Below are 24,577 nucleotides of genomic sequence, written 5' to 3' on the forward strand. Positions count from 1 at the left end.
CTGAAGACCTGAGTAACTGGCTAGTTGTGCTGATGTCCTGGGCTACGGACGGGGCACACATTACATTCTCCACACTCTCTCATTCACAGCCTGGGGCATTCCAGAGTCCAGTAATGGGAGGTGGGACTCTGGCCAGGGTCCTGGCATTGTGCCTCCTGCCTCAGCCCTTCTGTGAGGATCTGCGTGAACTTTGCAGCACTTTGCAGCACCTTCTGTGAGGATCTGCGTGAACTTTGCAGCACACATGAGTGTGATATCTCATGATCTGAATGAGACTTAGGAATATGTGGACAGTGTTTTTTCCTGGGCCATCCCTTCTGAAGACTACACATCACCTAATAAGATATGTCTTCTTATCTGTGAAACAACAGATACTTGCGGTACAAAAGCAGAACATGCATTATTTGATGTCCACTTTGATTTCTGTGTAAGACTTTCAGATTTAAAGAGTGTTGTCATTATTATCTTAAGAACTGAAGTAAACTTTCAAATAAAAGTAGGTTCTAAAAACAAATCCTGTTGCTAAAGAATGGGAGGGGTTAGATTTGATCCAGTTTAATTCCCCATTGGTGAAATTTACTGGATATCTGTGGGAAATTATTTAAATAATGGTGCTGGGATGGCTCCTTGAAATAAGTTAGGCTAATTTACCTTCCAGATGATAGAGATCAAAAGAAGTCAAGGTCAAAAGTGGTACAGCTGCAACCAGAATCCAGCTTTACTTCAGGTGATAAAAAAAAAAAAAAAAAAAGTTTTCTGTTTTCTCTGTATTCTCCCAAACCAGCATCCTCCTTATGTCAGGAATTTTCTGTCCCTGTAGAGTGATACCATTTTGTTTTTGTTGCCATGATATACAGGAATTGTTGATGATAATATGGAATATAATTAATTATAAGGAATTACATTTTTCAGTGTTGATTTCAGAATCTGGTGAAATTTGAGTTTGATTCTTTAACATTTGAGTACACAGAGGAAGTACTTATCTTCTGTGGCAAAGATATCTATTTTATAGTCTCTGGTATTTACTATCAGCACTTTAGTAAACTTCTGTAAATCATTATTGAGGGTGAGAATTAATTTTAAGAAAAGTAGCCATTGGCAACGTTCACATAAATGTGTGAGAAAAACATTCCAAATGGGGATTTTATAGTCACTGAAGGAAAAGCTCTTCTGTTATATTAGAGCTGCCAAAAGAATTCAGAACTCGAAAGATCCAAATGACAGCAAAGCAGATTGAAGCCGCTCTTCCCTCTACATTCTCCTTTCTTTATGCATTCAGGGATCTGCATCAAGAAAACTTACATGCAAGGGGTGCAGAACAGATCCAATTATACAGAGCTCTAGCTAATGTCTGATGCTTTAAGTACTTTTCAGAATTTTTGTAGATCTCTATAGAACCATCTCTCAATTTCTCAAAGTAATGAGGAAATCGTTGGAATACATTACCCCAAAACCCATAGAAAGAAGTAATTAGCATTCATTACCAATTTTATTTCAATGGCTAATTGCCCTTCATACCCATATATTGATACAAAAAACTGGACAGTCAAGTAGCATTTAGTATCATTTATTATATGGATATGGAGAGAATGGTTAAAAGGAAGTTTTTGCTGCTCCAAAAAATCTGCAAAAATTTGCACATAGTTTGATAGAGTGCTGTGATTCATTGAAAACCTGACCTGACACCAGTGAGTGGAATGGGCAGAGGAAGGTTCTTGATTGGTAGGATGGATACCATTGCATTTGAGGAGTAGGAAAGGAGTGGCCGTGAGGTGAAGGGGGTGATGTGGCACTTGTATGTATGTATGTATGTGTGGTCTCACACCTGCGATGGGCCTAAATGAGCGTAGACAAAAGTTTGAGACACTTTGGTGTGAGTGTCCCCTGAGAATGATGAATTAGGCAAATTTCTATTTGAGGGGCATACTTCTAGATTTTCTGTTCTTAGAAAGCAGAAGACCCCACTAATCTTTGAAACACCAGAGGGCTGCAGATGTCCATAAAATTACCTCATCTCATTCTGGCCCCCTTGCATTATGGCCCCCTTGCATTACAAGATAGGAAAAAAAAAGAATATATTTGATATTTTGACTCATGGAAAATTTCTGGAGCTCTCTTATAAGCTGAGCACTGTCCCAGGAGCTTATGCTTGCGTATTGGGGCCCAAGCAACAGAAAACACACTAAAAATAGGAAATTTGGGAAGGATATAATAATAGGATAATTAAAAAAATGTGTGGGTTTTATGTAAAAGAACCATAAGAGCTTGTGAATCATCTCAGGGCTAGTAAGAATAGAATTGGAATGTCTTTATTACCCTTAGGCCTGAGTGGCAGTTGGAACTCAGAGAGAGGACTGAGTGTCAGGGGTTCTAGCTCACAGGAGGGATACTGAATAGTAGGCCTTTAGAGAAAGAGCTGGGGGAGTTAAGTACCTACCCCCAACTCTCCTTCCTCCATCACACCTTATGCTGGGACTTTCTATTAGCTGAACTCAATTAGAAAAGGGAGAGAAAGGGAGCTCGTTGATGCAGTCTGTTGTGGGTCAACATCTTAGTGGAGAGGTCAGCGTATAGAGGGAGGTCAATAGAAAGAGAATGTCCTGAGAATGTTGAGGATGCATGCTTTCTCTTATTTCATTGCTCAAACAGCCCAGGGTGTGTGTGTGTGTGTGTGTGTGTGTGTGTGTGTGTGTGTGTGTGTGTGTATGTATGTATGTATGTATGTATTTTTTTTTTTTTTTTTTTTTTTTAATTTTTTTTTTTCAACATTTATTTATTTTTGGGACAGAGAGAGACAGAGCATGAACGGGGGAGGGGCAGAGAGAGAGGGAGACACAGAATCGGAAACAGGCTCCAGGCTCTGAGCCATCAGCCCAGAGCCCGACGCGGGGCTCGAACTCACGGACCGCGAGATCGTGACCTGGCTGAAGTCGGACGCTTAACCGACTGCGCCACCCAGGCGCCCCTGTATGTATGTATTTTAAGGAGGCTCCATACCCAGTGTGAAGCTCAGCATGGGATTTCAACTCATGACCCTGAGATCAAGACCTGAGCTGAGATCAAGAGTTGGATTCTTAACTGACTGAGCCACCCAGGCACCTTGGGCATGGGTTTTAGTTGCAAACAACAGAAACCAACTATAGCTGGCTTAAGCAGGAAAGGATTTAGAGAGCCTTCTGGAATCCCTGGGACACCTGTTAAACCAGGTTCTGGGAGAACACCACTGCTGCTTACCTGGGTTTGCATCAGAGACACTATTGCTGCTGCTACTACAGCAAGTGCTAATTTTGCCTTCACAGCCAGAGATTCTTCCTCATGGACCATTTTTCTTGTTTCACCAGCTGCTGATTTAAAACTGGGGTGGGTGCCTAAGACTGGCAGACTCTTGACTGAGGTGGAGGAGTGAGTACTTGGCATCATTAGCTTTCTATAGAGGTTCAGTACTTCTCACAAGAATTTTTAGGTGAGGAATGCTCCAAATTTAGGAACTAGGTTCCAGTGATGGGTGTCCAAAAAGCATGTCAGATGTCACTACATGTGGGTTTTATTAGCTCCATTCTGTAGATGAAGATCAGGTTCAGAAAGGCTAAAAAACTTGCCAAATTTATAGCTTTAGTTGAGAGTCAAACCGTAAGAGCAAGTTTTGGCTCTTTCTACTATGTCAAAATTTCTCTCAACTCTTTCAGATAATTCAATCTGATTTCCACTTTAGTGAATTCGTTTTATTCGTTTTCTTTTAAAGACAGCACTGGATAGTTTTTTGAAAGTGCAAATGATTCTCAAGTTAACTTGGATGAAGAAATATATGAGAAATACATAAAAAAAGGAATAGTGAGAGGAGACATGTTTTCTGAGTATTAACATATAATAGAATGCTGTAGTGATAGGAATGGCGTGGTATAGGTAGAGATATACAGATTAACACTCGATTGGAAGTGCCAAAAATAGAGGCCCAGAAGTATAATACTGAAGTGTGTGATAAAAGTGGAATTTTAATACAGTGGAGGGAAGGGTAGATGCTATCATCAGTTTGTTGGGACACCCTGCTGACCATTTGATTAAAAAATTACATCATATACTAATTGAATTCCAAATGCATTAAATGTTTTAGTATGAAAAAGAACAAAAGAAAATGTAGGCAGATAGTTATGTAATCTTGTTCTGTGTGAAGTGTTTTTAAGTATGGCACCAAAGTGAAGAAGACAGAAAAAACTATTGCTAGACTGGAGTATGTGAAAAGTAAACATTACTCCCTGGCAATCACAATATGACAAACAGCCACCTGGAAAAACACCTGCAAAATATATAAAATAAAAGAGCTAATATTCTTGGTACGAATAGAGAAACATTCACAGAAGAAGACATGATGTGGCCAATTAACATATGGAAGGATATTAATCTCATTTGTAATCAAATGAATTCATATTTCAACAAAATTAGAAATTAAAGCAATTAACAATATCCAAGGTAGGCAAGAATGTGTGTGTATGTGCTTTTTATTTTATACTTTCTTACTGGGATCAAAATTGGATAAGTTTCTTTGGAGAGTTATTTGACATTATAGACTAAAACTCTTTAAAACACAAATACCCTTTGTTGAAAAAGTTTCACTTCCAGGAATTTTTCATCTTGAAATAGTTCTAGAAACATAAATTATGTAGAGATGAAATTTGTAATAGAAAAAATTTTATTTATTAGAATGTATTTTCTTAATAGAAAAAATTAGGAAAAAAGCTACTAATTATTCATAAACTGGGGATGCTAAATAATTCATACACATTTATAAAGTGAAATAGTACTTAGTCATGAGAAGGCACATATCTATGGATATCAAAAGAGACCCATGATATATTTTCAGTTGGAAAAAATAGGGTATAAAATACTATGAATAGCATATGTAATGTTTGTAAGAAAAGAACTTTATGTATAGAAAAACTGAGAAGATTATGCTCTAAATTGTAAACAGTGATTTTGTCTCACTAGCAGCATCTGAAATAATGTTATCATCATGTTAGTTATCACGTTGGTTTTCCTTTATCCATTTTGACATTTTCCAATTATTTTATGATTAAACATTGATAAACATAAAAAAAAAACCTGTTTATGTTTTGAAAAACAAGTAAAAGATACATATATTACATACATACATTAAGCAACATATAAAGACTAGTTTTCATGGTCTCATTTTACATGATTTTTTTTAGTGTAATTGGGTGTGTGTGTGCGTGTGTGTATGAGGGAGAGAGAGAGAGATTGACAGAGAGTAAGAAAAGGGTAGAAAGAAGCAAGTGGGAAAGAAACATGGAGAATATAATGATTTGTCCTAATTTTCAATCCTCGGATGATGTGGAGGAGAGAATTGATCACTGTAACCTGCACCTAAATCCTGCTTTGATCACAAGACCTTTCTTAATTCTAAAGGACTACTTTATAGGTGAGATTAGGTTTCATTATCAAGGGACCTTCACTTTGGTCCTGTAGAGAGCCAATAGGGCCTCATATCTGAGAATGAAGAGACTTCTGTATTCAGGGCTCTTCTGAAACCTAAGTGGCTTTTATAAGGATGGGCTGTGGATAGAGAGAAGGAGGAGAATAGCTTACAAGGAAGAAATAAAAGAGAAAAATGGAAAGGAAATAACATGTATAGAGAGGAACAGGAAATGGAGCCCATAAGGAAAATAAAGGACACAGTCAGACAATTAAAAAAAGGAGAAGCTAGTTTAAGTTTCCTCATAGAGTACCAATCTTAGAATGGATCACAGTGATCTACTCTAACCTGTTCTTAGTACAGTTGAGGAAGCTGAGGCCCCAAGAATTTAGGTGGCTTGCTCAAAGCCATTTGATTAGTCCACCCAGATCTGAGACTGGAATTTAGGTCTTCTATCCCCCAACCCAGTGATGTTTCTACTAGCACGTAGTTCTTTCAGGAGGTATTAGATCAGCAAGATCATCATTAATTAATGACATTAGTGTGGAACGGATGTGGGCATTAGTACAGAAAGATGACTGATAATCTCAGGAGTTTGAGATTGCTTCTTTTTGTGGATTTTGCTACTTTTTGCTACTTTTTATTGCTAATTTTATAAAATTTAGTGTTTTCTTTTTTTTTCCTAAAACAGAATGTTGTATTTAGGAAAGTATCTTTCAATGAGAGGGTTCTAAAAAGACAAACAGAGCTAATTTTCCAAATAGTTGAATAATACTCTATGAGGGTCACAAATAATAGAGACCTGATGATAATAACACTTATTTTTCTTAAGCAAGTATTTTCACGTTTTCTGTTGGAAAAGATTAAAGGACCAATACTCAAGAGACAACTTCAAGAGGCAAGTCAGCATTTTTGACCAAGTTTTCTCTCTTTGCATATAGGCAACACACAGCAAGAACAGCAGCAAAGGGATTTGCCAAGTGAAAGGAAAGAACATTTGAAGCAAGAGAGAAATAATTTCCTAGCAAGAAGGGCTATGTGGTGATGGTTCAGCTGGTGATCCATTATGCCTGTTAAGAGGCCAAAGAGAACTGTAGATCTCTCAGGTCCACGGGGGCAGAGGCAAGGGAATAAGTTGAAGGGAACACCGGAAAAAATGAAGTGCCTTAACAGCTGAAAAAGGCTGATGGATGTGCTCCGCACCTCAGAAGACAGAGCTCCCAGCAGGAGAATAAAGAGTGCAACAGAGCAGAGCCTGCTAGAACCACACAGTTAGGGAACTGATCCTCTAATAACCTCCCGTTTCAGGAGTTTATAATGTGCTATAAAAACCCCCTGTCTCTAGACTAAAACCTGGCACGACCACACTTAACTGCATTTTACTGCCATCACACAAATCCCCGATTTGCTGTTACTTTCTCTTAAATAGAGCTGGATCTATTTTCAGCATTGCAGGTGCCAAGATGTTTTGTAAAAATTCTCCGTGGAGAATGGATTTGATTTTTAAAATGCAGAAACTGGATTTCAATTCTTAAATTGAAATGCTGGACTAGGCACCAAGGACATTTTGATTAAATCATGCCTATGTTCAGGCTATTAATTCCAGCTCGGATGGTGTCCGTAGATACAGAAAACTACTTGAAAAGCAGAGATATTCAGAGTCTTCAATGGGTGAAGGTCATCCAATAGCTAACTCTTCTCGGTGGCCTTCATAACAAAATTTCAAGAAGCTTTTACTTCTCACACATATTGGCAGTTCTGTTTACTTCCTGTGAAGAGGAAATGAAATATTTTGTAGAAGAGTCTATTGATACTTAAAAAAATAGACCCAATAATAGACATAGTATTTACGTGTGCATTTCAAATATTGCAACCACCAGTAGTAATGAGTGTTCTAATGCCTTCACCTGACTTAGTTTTATTTCAGTGGTTGGTTACAAGTCATGATCTATCCATTCTATGCTAACCAGAATATTCTATGCTAACTAAAACAGGCTGACTAGAATTCCAGTTAAGTTAAATGACTGTATACAGTCAAATTCAGAATCAGAAATAAAAGGTCATTGTATCTTTCCTTTTCTACGTCATTCTCTATAATTAGAATATATTCTAATGTATTCACTAATTTCCAATTATTTCTTCCTAGGTACACAGGATATGCTACCAAGTATAGGAGAAAAAAGGCTGCCATCATGGAAGCATAATAAAGTAAAACCCACACTTAACTGTTTAGAGAACCAAAGGCCTAATTAAACAATTTAGAATATTTTATAGTTTCTCAGATTTGTTCCTGAAAAAAGGGTCACTTTGATAGTCCAGCTGTTCCAGCTAATTATTTTCAAAGTGAACTGCTATTTGCTCTTGCTTCTATTGGTTTATTTACTTTCAAGTTAGAGGTACAGCTTCAAGCTGATATAAAAAAAAATTTTTTTTAAATGGTTATTTTTTGAGAGAGAGAGAGAGAGAGAGAGAGAGAGAGAGAGAGAGAGAGAGAGAAACAGCATGAATGGGGGTGTGGCAGCACAGAATCCGAAGCAGGCTCCAGGCTTTGAGCTGTCAGCATAGAACCTCACACAGGGGCTCGAATTCATGAACTGCAAGGTCATGACCTGAGCTGAAGGTGGATGCTTAACCGACTGAGCCACCCAGGTGCCCCATCAAGCCGATATTTTTAATTCAAAGGTCAAAATAATCCTCTTCCTCCTTTTTGAGCAACTAGTGGGCTAAATATGCTCTTCTAGGGAAGAAAAGTTTTGTACAACAGGTGGAAAAACCTTATGTTTTGCTCAGCTTTAAGCTATGTGTTGTAATTTTCTTTCTCTTGTCACCAGGGTCCATGTATGGTGAATTAAAAAGCACCCTTACCTTTACCCCTGGCTAATTATTTCAACTGATTAAGACTGGGTTCTGGAAACAGACTAAGAACTTTCATAGGATCTCTCTTGTACGTGGGGTCTTTTGCGAGCATTTTGATTCCGTTTTTAAGGTTGAGCTCTTTTACTTTGATTACCTGAATTATGGGATGCTGCGTTGCTTTTTATTGGGAACCTTCTTCAGTTCTTTTTGTGTATTTTGAACTATGTAAGTCAGTTGGTGCAGTGATTAGAGTGTAACTGGTCTACAGTTGTTTTTGTCCAGTTTTCTGAAGTACTCTGTACGATAAAGTTCTAACTGGGACCCATCTGTATATGGTGCACTTGGAACATGTAAAAGAAACACATTATGTGTCCTGGAAGATGGCTTCCTGGAGGAATGTCAGTTGAGTCTTGTTAGTTGAGTCTTGAACAATCAGTATAAACTGCCAAATGCATGTTTCTTTTTTTTTTTGTTTTTTGTTTTCTGCTTTTTTGCACATGAATTCTAGGCAGAAGGAACTGTGGGTGAATTTCCAGAGATAAAGTATGGTGAATTTATGAAACTTGGTGCGACTGTAATGTGGGGTGTATGTGTACAGGGAAGGGAGATTAACGCAGAGGAAAAAGATAGAACATGAAGTCTGGAAGGTAGGCAGGATCCAGATGTATAATGGCCTCAACAGGGTCTGTGGAAAGGAAGGAGGAACTCAAAAGATTTAAAAAAAATGTAATCAATTGTGTACAGTTAGACAATTACTTAACATTGGAGCCCTTTGAGAACTTTAAAATTTGTCATTGTGCCACCTAGCAGGCTGTTCTCTAGGCTTCATAACTTCATAGTCTTTCAACTGAACAGAGCAATTTGCTGAGCTTCCCAGTGGCAGGGCTTTCCCTTTCCAGGTGCAATAAATTCCTTAGGACCTCTTCTTTCCTTTTTCCCTCCAGAGTTTTTACCATACCAGATTCTTTCCCAGATACAAACTATTGTATTAATGGGTAAATCTAGATTAAAGTTATTCCTCCCTTGTCACATATTTGCATTTGAGCTGGGAATCCTCAGAAATGGCTTTCCTGGAGATTTCAGGCCCCATGCCAGGCATGAAGGGATGTGAGCTCTCAGCTCATCTCAAGCGAGGCCATGCAAGTGTCTGTCTACATTGACTTCAAAGACATTTAATTTTGGTGCTTAATCTGGTGTGCCTGTGAGAAGCTCACCATTACACTTTCTAAAACTAAACTGAGTATATGTGGATGTGTATTTAAACTCAGCATAATGGCATGTGTATGATTTTTTAAATTTAAATTTCTTTCTTTTCCTTTTTTCTTTCTTCTTCTTCTTCTTCTTCTTTTTTTTTTTTTTGAGTTTGTGCTTTCAAGAATCAACTAAGAAAGTTCTGTTATTTGATCCTGCTGATGTTCCCTTTCAGACAGCTGCCACCAGCACTGCTTGGCCACTTCCTTTTTATTTCCTATTCCCTTTTAACTGTCTAGCTTACTTTGATATGATTTCATCTCTCTCTGTAATGGCAATGAGAGAGGATGTTTTTTCCCAAGGCCATGGCATGATATGCCTTTTAATTCATTTTAGGCTTATTACCTTGCAAATGTAAGAATGAATTAGGGTTCTGTTTGCCTGGGCCAAGCATGTTTTAGACATGTTGAAAGGTGAAAGTGTACATCAGACCACATGTACGCCTGATAGCCCCTTTCTGTGACAGAATTGGTTGTTAGAAGTTTGATTCTTGGGTCTGCCACTTTTCTATGTTGTGACTTTGGATAACCCACATAATCTATCTGCTAACTGCCTTTCTTTTTATAAAATAGTAAAAAATATATCATTTTACCTTCCTGAACTTCCAGGGATGTCGTGTGCTTTCAGATCAGGTGTGAAAGTTGCTTTGAATTCCATGAATTCCATGCAAGAATGCTTTTAAAGCAGCTTAATACAAAAATGGTGAATAGAGAGCATATTTTGTTTTGGAAAACAATGTGCATTTTTTTTTTTTACAAATAATATTTCCATTGCACAATTACAGTTAATTTTTTTTTTTACTGTGACTGCTGGATCTTATTTTAACACATGATTTAACAATATGCTGTGCTTTTGACAGCATTATACATCTTTCTCTAGAAATCTGTAAGACTGTGCTGTTAATTTGAACCTAAGAGTGAATCCGGTCCCCAGTGAATATTGCCACCACTGGAATCTGATGTCCTATAAACAATCCACAAAATAAAAATCACAGGTAATGTGGCTATACTGTGGAGGAACTCTTTTCAGTAGATCATAGTAACTATTTTGCAACGCATTTTTCTTTCTCAGTCACTTCCTTTTGGCTGACCTGTTGGTAACTCTAAGATGGGATCCATTACTCTATAACTTTAGGAGGAAGAAAGCTTTGTAATTAACACAGAGACCATACATTTATGTTAAGTAATATGCATAATGAAGTGCCCTTATATTTATATTTATAATTCCTTGTTATTATATACCTTCAATTCTTCCCATGTTGGATGGTGGCAATTTGCCACATTTTTTTTTGTTTTTTTCAGAGGAGAGGGAACATATGGTCAGTTCCATAGATTTGAAAATTCAGACCATACGTACCCACTAATGAAATGATTCTGGAATTATGGAAATTGCTTCTTTCTCTCTAAAGATGGAAACTGTGATTCCCAGCTCTGGTTTTACTGCCCTCCAGGGTAGCTTCAAACATCCCAGAAAGTGGCATGAAAATTTTAAGACAAAATTAATTTAAACTCATTCTAAATTAAAAACAAATGCATGCCAAATGGTGCTGTTAAAGAAATATTATCTTGATATCTGATAAATGCAATTTCTAACCTGAATGTATTCCATTCAGTGCACGCTATGTACTAGATGGGGACTATAAGGAGGCGTGGTGTGGTCCCACTGAAAAGAGCATATAGGGAGGAAGAATTTCGTTATTCTATAGAAATTTCTTCTTCCAGATTTTCTGATTAAGGCTTGAGATAATTTCAGGACAATGTGAAAGTGGCAAAATTATAGTTTAAGGTTGACCCCTGTTTTCTGGTAAATCTGAGTTCCGTTTGAACTATAGATAAACCTCCACACAAGGATGAAGATGTTTTGTCTCATATTCTGTTCACTTTATGCTGTCTGTCCATCGGTATTGAGTTGCTCATTAATCCTTACCTGATGTCACCTACCAGCTGTCTATAAAAGTACTCATAAGAAACGTCCTCTTTACTTCACTGCATCATTACCATGCTTTTAAAAGAATTATTGTGTCAATTAATTGGCCTTCAGGAGTAAGAACATTATTAATCATGGCAGTCTGGTCACCAGTATTTTTGTATCATTTCTTCTATTCTGATCCCTTCGCTAAAGTTCAGCATAATTTCTTTTGAGCCCAAAGTCATGTTATTTCCTTTCTCCTATGCCTCTACAAGTTCTTTGTCTCATCATAAATGGGACTTTTTTCCCTTTATTTTCTTAAAACATCTTTAGGATTATATCAAGGTAATTCTTAAGTTTATAGTTCACACAAAATCTTGTCATATTACTGTTCCATTTATTTGAAATCAAAGTAAAATCACTTACTTTCCTTGACTCATGAGTAATTTCTGTAGCAGTGGGGAAAAAATAAGATTTATTTAAATTTTTCCCATTTGATGGATATATAATTCATATAGAACCTTGTGTTTAAGGTGTACAAAAAAGCTAAGATTTAGATTTCACAACTGCTTCAAGTTGTATTTAGAGCAAATGGTGTTGTTTTGAACAGTGGAGCCTGGGTATGTCAGTATGAATCTCAGTTAGCAATTTGGTTAAGATCTGAAAAAATGTAAGTAAACAAGGCCATTATCCTTCTGTACCTCAGCCTAAAAGATGCAGAGGCTGTGATGGATCAAAGACTCTTCCAGCAGTACCCAACATTTCTATGCTTTTTGTTTTAGAAAATGCGGAAACAGGCTTCATCATAAACCTAAAACTTACAAGGGTAGTAAAGAATGGAGTGGCAAAGGGTGAATACTCTTTGTATATCCTGAAATTATTCTCATCCCAATTTTAAATTATTCTTTGTATTAGCTCTATTTGGTATAAACATCTAGTTGCAATTGAAGTCTACTTTAGTATTACATAAGAGGCATAACAAATATTTCTGTTCTGTAACAAAAAAGATTCTTTGCATATGGAATTGTGTATGATGATTTGACTCCCACTATAACCAATTTTAGATTTTTTCAAGTTTATTTCTTTATTTTGAGAAAGAGAGAAAAAGAAAAAGAGAGAGCATGTGTGCATAAATAGAGTAGGGGAAGGGGGCGGGGGAGGAGAGAGAATCCCAAGTACTCTCTGCACTGACAGTGCAGATGCAGGGCTCAAACTCATAGACTGTGAGATCATGACCTGAGCTGAAATCAAGAGTTGGATGCTTAACTGACTGAGCCACCCAGGTGCCCCACCAAGTTTAGATCTTTAAAGGCAAAAGATATTGACAAGAAATGCAAATGGTACATGTGACAGAGACACCTAATTGAACAGTTTGTGGACCCTGTTCAGTGTAGAATGGTGCTGGGCAGTGTGGCTGCCCAGCCAGCAACTGTGTTTTCCAGTTCCTTTGCCCTCGTAGGTGGGGCTGTGTGACTAGTTTTCAACAATGAAATGTAAGAGAAGTGAATTCCAGACCAGTGTGATTAAGAGACAGGTGAGTCATGGCCATAGTCTCAGTATCCATCCGCTGAATGAAGAGAACTCCTGGTTCCTGGAAGAGGCGGTGTCCAGGAAAGGTGGAAGAAGGATGGGAAGTGAGGCCATGTGGAAGACTGCCCAACCAAGAACACCCTCACTAATTCCGCTGTGAAAAATTAACTTCCTGTGTTAAGCCACAGAGAAGTCGGGGCTTATCTATTATAACAGCTAGTGTTTATGTTGACAAATATAATATGAAAAATATCATTCTAGTTTTGGGACACTTGACGCAAGTCATTTGCAGAATAGTCAATGGTAAGAGGAATCAAATTGAATAATGTTTGCTGTATGTCTCTTTTTAATTTCAACACTGGAAAATATTCTAAAATAATTCCTTTATTTCTAATTTTATTGATCATCTTTTAAACGGAGTATATCTGAAAGGTTTTAATGCACTTGTTGAAAGATGAGGCCTCATAGCCTCTTTGAAGGCCTCTTACTTTAAAGGATTATAGTACGGTGGGTTATTCAAGTGTGTGCTTGTCATTTATGTAAAACATCTAGCACATGGTCCAAATGCACAGCATGGAAAGTTTTGCCTGTGGCTGTATATTAGCATTAATTATTTGGATATTGTAAAGCCTAGTACAGTATTCTTATTAGGAGATAATTAAGATTAGTCACATCTCATAAAAACTAGGAATGCAGGGAGGTCTGGGTGGCTCAGTTGGTTAAGTGTCCAACTCTTGGTTTCAGCTCAGGTCATGATCTCACAGTTCGTGAGTTCGAGCCCCGTGTCAGGCTCTGTGCTGACAGTGCAGAGTCTGCTTGGGATTCTCTCTCTTTCTCTCGCTGCTTCTCCTGCATCTTCTCTCTCTCAAAAATAAATAAATAAACTTAAAAAAAAAGAGAACTAGGAATGCCAATGCACTGGACATCCATGTGTGATAGACAAAAGAACTTAATATGCTCTAACATTCTAAAGTTCACTGTTTTCTAGCATGGCCATTTTTCTCTCTCTCCCTTCTCTTCTCTCCTATAATTCCATAGAGACTAGAAAAAATTTCAAATTCCAAAATATTCCAACTGAAATGTGACACGATAGTAAAAATTAAGAAGCATAATTCTTATTTTACTTACCTGCATTCAAATGTGTGATAGTTTTGAGGGCTTCTGGGGGTTTGGGATAAATTTTACTTTAAATACTACGTCAGAAAAATTTAATGTTGATCACAGATGGGACTATCATATTTATAACGCAATTGTAATTCAATCATCACTTTGGGGACAGAAAGTCCTCCAGGGAGAGTCACACATTTACATGATGTATCTCAATGCTCAGGTCTGCATTTGTAACTCTGTTTCTACCAGGAGATGTGTAAAATCACAGACAACTGGTCAACTCCCTATTGGATGAAACTGAAGCCTTATGAATTCCATTTTCCACTTATTAAAATTTAATGCCCTAATATTAATAGAGGCTGTGAACTAGGTTTTTGCTAAGATTTTCAGATGAGAATCTGAAATTGGGCCAAGCTTAGCTTGTACCCAGCAATATTTTGAAGTTGGATCCTTCTCTTTTTATTTCTATTCTGCACCATTTTCCCTCTTAAACTTCATTGTTCTTGTTTTTACTCTATTACTCTTACATCCTTTCTTGGTGACCAGTCTTTACATCATGTGAGGCTCAGAACCACATCTGTTGGCACAGAACCCTTATCATGGCTTCCTACTCCACTCATCCCTCATCATCACTTCTTGCCTGGATTATTGCAATAGCCCACTGACCTGGTCTCCCTGAATTCAATCTTCTTCAAGTTTATTCTCTAGATTGTATCTAGAATGGTGCTCTAGAAATACACCTCTATTTATGGTTCTTCCTACTTATAACCTTTCAATGTCTTGTCATTGTTCTCATGATAAATTCCAAAGTCCTTAACAGTGTTGATAGGATTTGGATTGGAGGTCTGGCCTGCTACTTATGGCTGACTGTGGCTACTATGACCCAGTTATATCTTAGTTTCATTACCTGGTCAATTCTTATCATTTGCAGTAGTTCTATTCTGGAAGTTGTCACAAACACTGAATTCGTGAATACTGAACCATTGCTTACAGGAGAAATACAGGATTAGGTTCATGTGAACCTCTGGTCATATATTTTCATCAACAGATCAATATATAACCTCATTTTATGTGTGTTTCTGCTTAAAGACAGCTTACTTAAAAGGACGCCGGGGTGGCTTAGGTGGTTGAGAGTCTGACTTTTGATTTCTGCTCAGGTCATAATCTCAGGGTCATGGGATAGAACTCCATGTTGGGCTCCATGCTGAGTGTGGAGCCTGCTTAAGGTTCTCTCTCTCTCCCTCCCTCTCCCCCTCTGCTGCTGTCTCCCATTTGCATGCTCTCTCTCTCTCTCTCTCTTTCAAATTAAAAAAAAAAAAAAAGAAAAAAGGCAGCTTACTTAATACATATTATTGATTGACTAACATTGAACTCTTGGCCAGCAGCATTATAACTCATGCTTAAATGAAGCTTATTTAACACACAAATTTTCTCTATGTGGCACATCACAGCCTTCTTGCACTAGACACTAGACAGCATTTCAGCACTATTCTTGGAGGCCATTTAAAGTAGTGAAATAACCAACATAGCACAAAATGCAAAAATCATGGCACTAAATAGACTGTGAAAAGAAAACCTGTTTTCAGTGTGAGAGCTGAAATGAGAAGGTAGAACATCACTTTGTTTGACCTCAGCTGGGGATGGGGTCATGTCGGGTGACTCAAAATTTTCACTGCTCCACGCATGTCTGTGAATGGCCACAGAAGTATATAAGTATTGATTTAGGGGTTACAAATAAATTTTAGTGAGTAAGGAAATTTGCAAATAAGGAATCTGTGAGTAATAGGGTTAGCTATGCATGAATAAGAATATTCTATTACAGACATTCTTAGTTTCCTACCTCCCATGTCCAACTTGTGGTTAGTTGGCTGATTTCTAATTTCGAATGAGTTGTGTTCACTGTTTCCTCTGTGGCCATGTGCTCAGAGAGGAGGCCCTGGACATCTGCTAATTCATAACCATCTGAACCAGTCACTTTGCCATTGAAAGGTATAGGGATGGGCATGTGGTCCAGTAGCTAGTGAGATATGGGGGAGAAGGAGGCTCAGTGAGCTGCAAGGCTTCTCAGAGGGATTTTCCTGCTGACAAAAGAACACAGAAAGAGTCACCTCTCCTCCTTTTCTGTTGGAAGTTTTTTTTTTTTTAATTTATGTTTATTTATTTTTGAGAGAAAAAGAGAGACAGAGTGTGAGGAGGGGAGGAGCAGAGAGAGAGGGAGACACAGAATCCGAAGCAGACTCTAGGCTCTGGGCTGTCTGTACACAGTCCAACTCAGGGCTCGAACCCACAAGGGTGAGATCATGACCCGAGCTGGTTGGACACTTAACTAAGCCACCCAGGTGCCCCTCTATTAGAAGTTTTTGTGCCTTCCTGGAACAGCAGATAACAGGGATGGCATCTGAAACCATGAAGACAAAGTTGATATACTAAGTATGGCTCAGAGAAAATTTGAACAAAATCTAGGTTTTTGAGGACATTGATGAAAACCAGAATTACCCAGTGAAGCCTTCTTGATACATGAGATAATAAAACTTTATGCCAAAACCTCTATGATTTGGTTTGGTGCGTTAATTATCTGCAACCTAAAACATCCTCATAGTGTGTGTTAGTTTTCACAAGGCTAGGGTAAGGAGTAAATGGGATAATATATAAATAAATATACATGTATGTATATATATACATGCCATCTGTTATATGGTTGAGACTTGATAAATGTGGACTTCCTTATTGTATTTTTAGATGTAGAAATACTCTATGAGTTAAAGACTAAGCTATCAAATATTTGTTGTCACTGTTTCAAATTAATAGTAAAATGAGCTGACTCGAAACCTTGTAAGATATTTTATTTCAGTGTTTTTGCTTAGAATTATGATTCCCTTAGCTCCTTTTGCCCTCTTGGATATTTGTAACTCAACTATTCACTTTTCTATTATACCAGATTGGTTAATAACTTATTTTATTTTTAAGTGATCTGTACACCCAACATGGGGCTTGAACTCACAATCCTGAGATCAAGAGTCACATGTTCCACTGCCTAAGCCTGCCAGGCACCTCAGTTAATACTTTAAATTGCACTATCATGATTATTATAAAATTGTCACAATATTTCTGTAACAAATTAATCATGTTATAAATTAGAGAAACCCTATATTGCAGGGGGCTTTGTCAATATCCCAAATGAAGAATGGCAAGTATTTATTAATTCTACAATAATCAGAGCATGGGCTTGGTTGCAAAGTGCTCTAGCAGATATGCATTATGCTTCTAAGGCTTAGAATGTTTGGTATGGCCTAGGCTGTAAAGTTTTGGAGACCATGGGGTGCTTTTCAAACATCTTTGTATTGTCCATGCTGCCAAGTCTAGAAACTTTACCACAATAAGTCCTCAGTAGATACTTGTCCGGTAATGGTCTGTTGTTACATAGAACATGTGTGCTTGTGTGCTCTCTCTGTCTCTCTCTCACACATACACATACACTTATATAGGACTACTATTTGCCAAAAAACTATGATCCTTCCTCTACTGAATTTGTAAATAATATTGATGACTCTGCATCCTAGTATTTCTTCAAGTTCACACATTTCTCCATTAATTACATGCCCCAAACCACCTGAGAAGTGTCATTTGTCCAGCTTCATGGAATGCTCGGTCACTTCATGATACTGTCGTCACTAATGGTTCATAGGTGAGAGCATTTGGTGACTTTCTTTATGATTTCCCTTTGCTGAGCAGCCGGATGAAGCCACACCATTGAGCAGGGATTTGCACTGCTGTCATCTCTTGTGAGTGTATACTGAGACCTCGAGCTGATGTTCTTTAATTTCCAAATGATTTCTCTGCGATATTCCTAGGATTCTGACAAGTAGTCAAATATGCGGTTATTTTTTTTTTCTTACAGAAAATGCATTTGAGCGTCTAAAATAAAATAATTTTCTCTTTTTGATATAGTATTTAATTTTCTTTTAAACATTTCAGGCTAATATTCTCACTGACTCTGCCATTGCAATCATGTTTACATAGGGATTGCCATGTTATTCCCTATACAACATGCACAATAAAACTGAGAAACTTCTAATCAGACCTCCCTCAATTACAATGAAATTAACATAAAACATGAATTTAAACTGTTTTAGGGTGCTATGTAAATGTTATTACCGTTAATTACTATTTCAAATTTTTATGACCACTGAAAACCTCACTGTAATAAAAAAATAGCTATTTTTAATGGAAAGCAATGCATCTTTTAAAATACTCATGGATTAGATTTTACAATGAAAGAATAATGGCCTTTTAGAGATTTGTAGGAGTAGTTGATTTATGTTATTTTGAATAAACATGTAGTGATGATGGCTAACTTGGCTGTCTCTGGTAAGATGCTCATGGTTCTCTATGAGATGGTGTGTTAGGATACACTAAGTTAGGTGGAAGTTAAAAAAAAAGTTCTGAAATCTCAGTGGGATAATACCACAGAAATTTATTTCTCCTTCAGGCCACATGTTCATTGGGGATTGACAGAGGGGAGGCACTGTTCAGTGTGGTCACTCAGGTGTCAAACTAATGGAGGCTCCATCTGGACATAAAAGAGAATGCAGACTGAAAACTTCTCCTGACAGGGGCACCTGGGTGGCTCAGTTGGTTAAGTGTTTGACTTGGGCTCAGGTCATGATCCCGCCGTTGGTGAGTTCAGGCACTGCTTTGGGCTCTGTGCTGACAGCTCAGTGCCTGGAGCCTGCTTCGGATTCTGTGTCTCCCTCTCTCTCTGCCCCTCCCCTGCTCATGCTGTGTCTCTCTCTGTGTCACAAAAATAAAATTAAAAAAAAAATTTAAATTTCTTCTGAGAAGTGACATTTATCCTTTGTACTCATCTTTCATTGGCCAAAGCAAGTCCTATGACAGACATCAGCCAGGTGGGCAGGAAGTACCACCCCCCTCCTACAGGCTGGAAGGAGAATTGGGATCTCTGAATAGCTCTAAGCCCATCAGCATTTTAATACTGGAAATGCCAGTGGAAAGAGGAGTTTGGGGCCATTTCCTGAAGTGGTGTTTGCAAAGCACACAAATCACTTTTATGTTTTTTGGGTTGGTGTTTTTTAATTGGGGGGGGGTTAATAGGAGGGTATTAAGAGAGAAGCTTTAGGTGTTACAAGCTACCTCTTTGTCCCACCTGTGTGTTTCTTCAGGAAGTGTAAGTAGTGCTGAACTCTGTTTTAGGGCAATACATGAATTATTGCATGCAAGGCAGTGAGATATCTGTGCATATTAAGTTAATAGCTTGTTTTACTTATATATGTGAAGTTTAAAGTGATCAAATGGTGATTTTTTGACATCAGTACCTGTAATGGAATGATGCAGTCAAATCCTCAGCCTATTTATAAAAAATGAGATACAGCCCCCCTCTTGACTTCTTTTGAGCTGATTACTATAAAATATCGTAATAAAAACACAAAAATCACATCATTTTAAGTGTGTTTAATAATCACTTGATGTATTATTTTTATACTGGTGTCAATTTATTGAAGATTTCAAAAATTAAAAAAAAAAGAAAAAAGAAAAATGGAAACCACAATAGTGTCATGGCTACAAGTAAGAGTTTTTTTTTTTTTTTTTTTTTTTTTTTTTTTTGGGTGCGGGGAAGGGGGGAGGGATTAGAATGACCTTGGGTAGTAGGTAGGTTTTATTGGCCTGGTTACATACCAAAAAGTCTATTTTCAAAACTGGCTTAGAGAAATATAAGACAAAATAAGATAATTTTAATTTAGCATGAATTAAAAAAAAAAGTGGGCATATGCTTTTTTGAGCAAAAGTTTAGCATTAAATTGACCAATATGCCAATTGGAAAGTAATGCCCTTAATGGAAGTATAATGAGTAATGAGGTCAAGAAATGGATGTAGTCTAAATTATTTTCTTAATAAAGAACAGACCTTTGTCTCTAATTTCTTTTAATTTCAACAATAAAGATTTTAAAACAGTAGACAAAGGGCACTAGACTGGGCTTCTGTTTTATAAAATGTCATCAAAAAGTCTTACATTTTTAATAGGACTATCTTATACATGCTGCATTTGTTTTTCAGGAACTTTGAAGCTTCAGAGGTGTTCTCTTTTGTTACTAAGTTACCTCTCCTGTTGGTTTATTACCACTCTATTAATGCTTGTTCCTCTATTAAGGAAGTCCTAGCAGACTTCCTCCTAGCTGTACAAAGCTGGACCTGTACATGCTCAGTCCGAGGAGATAATCACTGGGACCAAAAAGCTTCTACAGAGATGTGCCTCTGCTCACAGCAAGAGAGGAAATAGGAAATGACTTGGGGCCAGTCTTGCTAAGCTGGAAAAATTAATTAGACACACTCCTAAATGGAATCTAAAAGCATTATAATCAGAAAAAGGAGAAAGAGGGCGCCTGGGTGGCTCAGTTGGTTAGGCATCTGACTTTGGCTCAGGTCACAATCTTGCAGTTGCTGAGTTGGAGCCCTGAGTGGGACTCAGTGCTGACAGCTCAGAGCCTGGAGAGTGCTTCAGATTCTAGGTCTCTTTCTTTTTCTCTGCTCCCCATCCCCACTGTCAAAAGATGAATAAACATTAAAAAAAAGAAAAGGAAAAGGAGAAAGGGTATGTGAAAGGTTGCTTATCATTCCCACCTGGAAACTGATAAAACATTTATGGCTGTTTAGTACCTTTTGACAATGCCAGCTTTCTTTTCAGTCATGTTAACCAGAAAGGGGCATCACCATTGAATAGTCGTTTTTATTATTTTGGTGGGTTCTGTTTTTAAATTTTTAAAAATATTTTTAGTTATGAGACAAGGCCAGTATACTAGAAATCAAAATTAGTGAGCTTTGCTGAAACAAGCATATTACCTTTAAAAATTTGGGAAATAAAACTACCAATAGCTCTGACCTCAGAGACACTAGCCTTTATAATATGCAGAGCAGTCCCATCTAACGTCAGGTCTACAAAACAGAAATTGCTACAATTCAGTTGCAAGCTTTATGTTCTTAATTCCTGTCATTATTTTGTCAAGACATTGGGAGGGAAGCTGGAAAAGCAAATTTTATCTCCCAGAAAAAAAGTAAATCTCTGAACAATAGCTTCTGCAGGTCTTCATGTTACTCCAGTAATTTTGGTTATTTTATTTTATTTTATTTTATTTTATTTTATTTTATTTTATTTTATTTGTATGTGTGCGTGTGTGTGTGTGTGTATGTGTGTGTGTGTGTGTTGTAATGAATTAGAGTTTGAAAGTCTAAAACTCAGTGCCAGCTGAACTCTTAATTTGTGTTTATTTTTAACCATATTTGGTGAGGATGTTTAGGAAATTACTTCCTCAGCCTGTTTGGATATTTACTTTTATTGATTCTGACTACCAGAAATTCAAAAAACAGGATGAAATGCTTACTCTCAGGAAGGTGTGGAGTCTATGAAAAAATAAAATGTAGACTAAAGAACGATACAACCAAGAAAAAACCAGAATGAGGGAAACAACCCCCTCCCCCCCCACCCCAGGATAGAGCAGCCGTTAGTTTTTAACTCGGTTGATTATGGCCTGTAAGTAGGAGAGTTTTATGGGCCATTTAGTTCCTTCATCTTCATTTCTTCTCCTCCTTCTCTTCCCTCTTCTCCTCCTTCTCCATAATGATAATTGCTAGTAATTCATGCAGAAAAGGAAGTTGATAAACAAAGCCTAAATGAATATTAATCACCTTAATAGATAATATTATTTTTGGACACAGTAGAATCCAGAGAACATTCTCCTGGGGAGTGCTCTCAATGACCTTGTTTTTTGGGAGAATATAATTAGCACTGGTGTCATAGCCTTCCATTAAGCTTATATTTTATTCTCAGTATTTATATTTTAGAAGGTAGACTGACCACCTATACATTTGGTGTCTTGACATGAGTTCTAACAAAATTGGGTGTTTAAAATTAATGTCTAAGCAAAATTACCACATTTTCATTATTGAACATTATTTAAAAAAAAAAATTCTGTTTCTACCACAGTCAGGCTTCCAAAGGAATGAATAAAACAGTGCTGAATTGTAATGTGTACATTCTTCAGCTCCTATAATAGGTTGTTTGTCCTTAAAAGGTTTAAAAGTTTTTTGTTTCCATATCTCAAGTTGAAAAGTATTATCTAATATTTACACATGTCTATGTTTACTCTCTTTAATTGTGAGTCAGTTTTAACACATGAGATATGAGACATTTGTGTGGTCATGACTCTCAGGCAGTAGAATGTGTTATTCTCCTTAGGTGATAACCCAGTGAGTGATGCAGGATTTGGCTCCAAATACAATGGTTGATCGCACAACAGGTTTCAGCACCATTGCTCTTGAAAACCATTTTGGTCAAGGGTAGAACTTTTTAAAGATTAAAACAGATAATGTAGTATCAAAAGGTATTTTGCTGGTCAGCTAAAATTCCATGAGGATAGGATTATGCACCATAAACTTTATCCTCCTTTCTGATGATTTTAAGATATGATTTTTAGAGATGGATTAAATGTACATTCCCTTTGTATTTGTAATGCATATTCCAAATTACTACAGTAGATTTACTGTGCAGTTTTGCTTGAACTCCAGGGATCTGAGGGCTGGCTTGGTCAAATGACTTCCAAGAGTGCTCTGGTTATTAACATGCTTAATGTTGTAAGCCAGATGAAATAAGGAAGCTAGCAGAAAAGCCCAGCTTTCTTTAGAGACAGTGCACTATATCTTGCTTTAATTTGCTCCTTGGAGTCTTTGCATGCTATTGGTGATATAGGTAAGACAAGGTTACAAAAAGGTCTTTCTAGTATTTCTCCAAGGCAGGGTTTCTGCTTTATACTGAATTCCATAAATTTGGAGTTCATTAAATGCTTAAGTTGTCTTAAATTCACAAAGATACTATATTTTAGTTTATACTAAAGGTTTACAATCTGCCACCCAAAGTTCTTGGGGCCAAAAATGCTTAAGAATTCAGATTTCCACCTGCCTCTCAATTTGGGAAGGGTAATATTGTGCACATACTATATGCTATGTAATACTTCCAGCAAGGTCTGGGCCAAAACCCCATGATCAAATAGATTCATATTTTCCCAGCAAAATATCAACGTCCACAGTGAGATAGATACTATAATCTGTCTTCAGGTCAAATATTTTTCACCAAAATTTATGAAAGACCCTTTTCAGAGCTTTTTGGATTTTGGGGATTTCAGAGAAAAGATTTTAGGTCTGTACAATTTTGTTTTTCTGCTATAACTTGGTAAGAGTTTGTGAAGCTTTTAAATATTTATCAATAAAAGGAAGCATTATAAAATTGTTTTAAAACCTTAAATGCTTATAATGTCTTTAAAATATTTGGAAACTTGGGGTGCCTGGGTGGCTCAGTCGGTTAAACATCTGACTTCAGCTCAGCTGATCTCACTGCTCGTGGGTTCAAACTCCACATTGGGGTATTTGCTGACAGCTCAGAGCCTGGAGTCTGCTTCCGATTCTGTGTCTCCTTTTCTCTCTGTTCCTCTCTGGCTCGCACTCTGTCTCTTTCTCTCAAAAATAAATAAACATTAAAAAATATTACGAAAATAAAATATTTGGAAGCTTTTGTTATTTTAGTGTTGTTGATATAAAGACGGTAAAGTATTGCCCTTCTTTGCAGCCGGAACCGCCATCTTCCAGTAATTCGCCAAAATGACCAACACAAAGGGAAAGAGGAGAGGTACTCTCCTCTAGGTCTTTTAGAAAACATGGAGTTGTTCCTTTGGCAACATACAGGCGAATCTACAAGAAAGGTGATATTGTGGACATCAAGGGAATGGGCACTGTTCAAAAAGGAACACCCCACAAATGTTGTGGCAAAACTGTAAGAGTCTATAGTGGTACCCAGCATGCTGTTGGCATTGTTGTAAACAAGTTAAGGGCAAGATTCTTGCCAAGAGAATTAATGTACAATTGAGCATATTAAGCACTCAAAGAGCTGAGATAGCTTCTTAAGCATGTGAAGGAAAATGATCAGAAAAAGAAGGAAGCCAAGGAGAAAGGTACTTGGGTTCAACTGAAGCGCCAGCCTGCCCCACCCAGCAAAGCACACACTTTGTGAGGACCAATGGAAAGGAGGCTGAGCTGCTGGAACCCATTCCCTATGAATTCATGGCATGATAATTGTAAAACAAAAAACAAAAAACAAAACAAAAAAAACCTCAAGACTGTAAAAAAAAAAAAGACAGTAAAGTATTACTGATACTAGGTTAAACAGACACAAGATCAATATTTGCTTCAGTTATAAAGATGAGATCAAATTATATTTTTAAATTTTGCTAAATTTTCATTAGAAACATTGAATACTGGTATACTTGTGATACACATAATCACGTTCCTCCTCCAGCTCTCTTGATCACGTTCCTACTTTCCCACTCCAGCAATTTCCCTTCTGTAGTTATTCCCTTTCTTTCTTGTATCATTTTGGGTCATTTCCCCCTGATCATTCACATCAACTTGTGAGCCTACTTTAGATTATTCTGT

General features: G+C 37.3%; 1 long non-coding RNA gene across 1 annotated transcript; it reads right to left on the bottom strand.

Annotated features, from left to right (window-relative positions):
• Positions 1–404: 404 nt before the first annotated feature.
• Positions 405–23,877, bottom strand: LOC115508346. The gene is made up of 3 exons (XR_003966983.1): positions 23,779–23,877; positions 6,301–6,305; positions 405–414 (listed from the first exon to the last, which is right to left on the bottom strand). It is a non-coding gene; the product is annotated as an uncharacterized LOC115508346 (long non-coding RNA).
• Between the last annotated feature and the right edge of the window lie 700 nt (positions 23,878–24,577).

The sequence above is a fragment of the Lynx canadensis genome, chromosome A1 (genome assembly GCF_007474595.2).
Source record: "Lynx canadensis isolate LIC74 chromosome A1, mLynCan4.pri.v2, whole genome shotgun sequence".
Classification (NCBI taxonomy): Eukaryota; Metazoa; Chordata; class Mammalia; order Carnivora; family Felidae; genus Lynx; species Lynx canadensis.